Source organism: Nematolebias whitei, chromosome 9, assembly GCF_014905685.2.
Source record: "Nematolebias whitei isolate Nwh7 chromosome 9, NemWhi1, whole genome shotgun sequence".
NCBI lineage: Eukaryota > Metazoa > Chordata > Actinopteri > Cyprinodontiformes > Rivulidae > Nematolebias > Nematolebias whitei.
The window spans coordinates 51,579,970-51,584,320 of NC_056506.1; positions in this window are offsets into that span (position 1 = coordinate 51,579,970).

Below are 4,351 nucleotides of genomic sequence, written 5' to 3' on the forward strand. Positions count from 1 at the left end.
TGGTTCTACACTTAATGCTCCTCAACCTCCTTCCTGAGGGGAGTGGGGCAAAAAGTGTGTGTGCTGGGTGCGTGTGGTCCTTCATGATGCAGGTGGCCCTCTTCCTGCATCTGGAGGTGTAGATGTCTGTGATGGTGGGGAGACTGACTCCAACATCTTCTGTGCAGCCTTCACCACTCTCTGCAAAGCTTTTCTTTCTGCAGCTGTGCAGCCTCCATGCCACACATTGATGCTGGAGCACAGGATGCTCTCCACTGCACACCTGTAGAAGGAGGTGAGGACTGAGCTTCCCAGACCAGCTCGCCTCAGCTGTCTGAGGAAGTAGAGTCTCTGATGAACTTTCTTCATCAGGCTGGTGGTGTTGTTGCTCCAGCTGAGGTTGTCATTCATGTGTACACCCAAGTACTTGTAGCTGGAGACCACTTCCACCACCGCAGATCCTCTTATGTTCAGGGGGGTGTAGGTGTTTTTGTTCCTTCTGAAGTCCACAATCATCTCCTTTGTCTTCTTCACATTGATGTGAAGGTTATTCTCTTTGCACCAGCTCTCCAGGTGTTCCACCTCTTGCCTGTAGCTGGACTCATCATTGTTTGTGATGCATCCCACCACGGCTGTATCATCTGCAAACTTTACAATGTGACAGCCTGGATGGGTAGCTGCACAATCATACGTGAGCAGAGTAAACAGGAGGGGGCTCAACACACATCCTTGAGAAGAGCCAGTGCTGAGGGTTATGGTGGAAGAGGAGAGGTTGTGGATCCTCACTAACTGTGGTCTGTTTGTTAAAAAGTCTAGTACCCAGTTGCAGATGGAGGGGCTTAATCCTAGTGTGGACAGTTTGTCCATCAGGGTTTGGGGGATCATGGTGTTGAAGACAGATGTGAAGTCCACAAAGAGCATACGGACGTAAGAGTTTTTCTGCTCCAGGTGGTTGAGCGCAGTGTGGACCACAGAGGAGATGGCATCCTCTGTTGATCGGTTCTCACGGTATGCATACTGATGAGGGTCCTCGTTGATGTTGATGGTTGTTTTGATGCGAGTCATGACCAGTTTTTCAAAGCATTTAGCGACTATCGGGGTGAGGACCACTGGCCGATAGTCATTCAGACTGTAATGACTAGCGGAACCCAGATTGGTACAAGACCAGAACGAAGCAGACTCAGATCTTAGAAAGGAAGAAACAGTGTTTATTATATACAGTGTAGGGGGTTTATATACATATATGGCAGTCCTCTGGCGATCAGATGTAGGCGTCGGGAACCAGGGTAGGGCGGAATGTACAAACAGGTCAGGCTGGAGAAAACAGGACGACAGGACTGGCAAACAGAATCTGCTCGACGAGTCTGGCAGATGAGTGGCTCGACAGGTCTGGCAGGCAGGTGGTTGACGAGGCAACAAGGATGGAGTCAAACAGGCAGGGTACTGCGGGCATAAAGAACAAGATAAGAGTATATCGTATACTCACACGTTTAGGCTGGAGGCATAAATACCAATAAAGCTCAATGCTCCAGCGATGAGTCACACAGGACTGCAGCCTTAAGTAGAGGTGTTCCTCATCAGGTGGATGACCGTCAGCTGGTGTTAATTAACGGCCATCTTGAAGGAAGGCTGCAGACATTGGGACTCCTACACAGACCAGTCACTGTAGAGCTTTTTGGGACTGGGATGATGGTGGCAGTCTTCAGGCAGGTGGGAACTGTCTCCAGGGTAAGTGAGGTGTTAAAGATGTCTGCCAGCACCTCACAGAGCTGATCAGCACATTCCTTCAACACTTTTCCGGGGATGTTGTCTGGGCCAGTTGCATTGTGCGGATTAATCCTCCTGAAGGTACTCCTTACTTCTGCTACTTACCATGTTCTGTGACCTGCAACAGTGCATGCAACACTGCCCCCTACGGTCACAATATACGGTGGTCACAGAATATGGTGTAACACCGGTTTGCAACGCACTCCAAACAGTCAGGAAGTTGATTCATTTTCTGTTTCCTTACGGTAGTTGAACCAGAAGATTCATCTTTAGTGAAATATTTACAGACTAGTGATGTATTTCTACCTGTCTGCCAAGACTGGGTCTGCTTTGTGCCATCCATTTGCTTGGAGGAATCCATTTTGTAACCCGCGCCCGGTGCAGATCACGTGACACGCGACGCAATGACGTAACGGCGACGTAATGACGTCACCACGAATAGTCAACATGAAATTAAAAAAACTCGATAGATGTCCTAGGAATCGATGTGTAGATTACTTGAGTACTCTGTTAAAGCCCTAGTTTACACATATCCCATGAGAAATTTGATAAGTCTGTGTGCTTCGAAGCCAAACTGGGGAGTCAGATTCAGATACGCTCCAATTGTTGATTTTTTTTTCAGGCAGACTGTTATTTCTCATCAGCCTTGAGTCCTGCTGGTACTTTCGATCCAAAATGGCCAGATTTCTGGGCATTCCACTGGTTCGTGCTTATGAGTCCCCTCCAAGGTCATCCCCAACATGCTGGCAAGTCCCAGAAGCTGAAGGTGGCCTGCGATTCTCACAAATCGCTCCTATCTTACGATTTAGTTTGTAAATCAGCTGATTTTGAGTGCTCGAAGCACAAACCAAACCTTCACACATGGTCGGCAGCTTTGCTACGGTCGAAAATGCTACCGCTGTCTTCCTTAATGGCCAATAACATAGGTATTGGCCGGTGCCAAAAAGCAGAAACCCTGCTATCATGATTCCAATTATATGAATATCTTTGGCATCCTCCTGAGGCGATACGGAAAGGCACATCAGCTTCCAAACTCCCCATGGATCCATGACGTATTCTGTCACGTGCGTCTCAGCTGGTGCATGAGGGCTCTCTAGGACCCTGTCACTTTGTTGAAAAGATTTTATCTTTTGTGTTGAAAGTCCAGCTGACCAGATCCATGACAGTAGTTTTTTGTTTCTGAAGATGTGTAAATAGGAGCTCCGGTGCACAAGAAGTAGGCGGAGGACAGGAGAGGGAAGAAAAGGTGTCCACCTTGCATGAGAGCGAGTGGGGGGAAAAAAAGGCACAGGGCAGTTGCATAACTTGATTGTGGTCATGTGACTTCATTGGGGTCATGTGACATGTAGAGCTGTCGTTTCTAACCCGAACCTGAAACCCGACCCGAACTGATCCGGATTAGGGCCGGTCCGGGCCGTTATAATATGATTAATGTGCGGGCCGGGCCGGTCTCGGGCTTTGATGCAGTTTAATGAATCATACAGCACAAATAAAACTAAGAATGCACAATGTAAAATTGTGTTAATCTACTTGCTGAGGAGGAGGCAGGTCGGTCTGACCGGCCGGTTTAAAGAGGTTTTAAAAAGTCACATTAAGCTCAGATGGACACCTGTCACCAGCCGCGCATGTCCGCTGACTCGTCGGTTGAAATGGACTTGCGATCTGTCCAGGGTGTACCCCACCTTTTGCACAGTGACTGCTGGACATGGGCACCAGCGACCCCCGTGACCCAAAATGGAATAAGCGGGTAAAGATAATGGATGGTTGGATGGATGGATGGATAATAGCTGATCTTCAGAGTTGATTCTTTAGGCTATTCGTTTTGTATGTTAATATCTCGACTTGTTAATAATAAATCTTAGATCTTCCTTTCGTTACATTTTTTAAAACTATCATATCAAACTGATTTACTTACAAACGCAGTAAAAGCTTAATTAAAAAAAAAAAGCCTGTTTTTTTTTTTCAGTTCAGTCCTCTAATAACTGGTAATCCGTTGGGTCTGGGAAGGGCTCGGAAAAACAAACTATGGGCTCGGTCCGGTCCGGCCGGATTTATTAGGCCCGAATGAAACTCTAATGTGGTTATGTGACTTGATGTGGTTGTATGACCTCAGTGTGGTCATGTAACTTCAGTGCGGCCCATGACTTCAGTGCGTCACGTGACTTCAGTGCAGTCGTGTGACTTCACTGTGGTCATGTGACTTCAGTGTGGTCGTGTAACTTTAGTGTGGTCCGTAACTTCAGTGTAGTCCGTGACTTCAGTTCGGTCGTGTAACTTCAGTGTGGTCCGTGACTTCAGTGTAGTCCGTAACTTCAATGTGGTCATGTGACTTCAGTGTGGTCAGTGACTTCAGTGTGGTCCGTGATTTCACTGCAGTCGTGTGACGTCAGTGTAGTCCATGACTTCAGTGTGGTCCGTGACGTCAGTGTAGTCATGTGAGTTCAGTGTAGTCCATAACTTCAGTGTGGTCATGTAACTTCAGTGTGGTCATGTAACTTCAGTGTGGTCAAGTAACTTCAGTGTGGCCATGTAACTTCAGTGTGGTCATGTGACTTCATTGTGGTCATGTGACTTCAGTGTAGTCCGTCACTTCAGTGTGGTCATG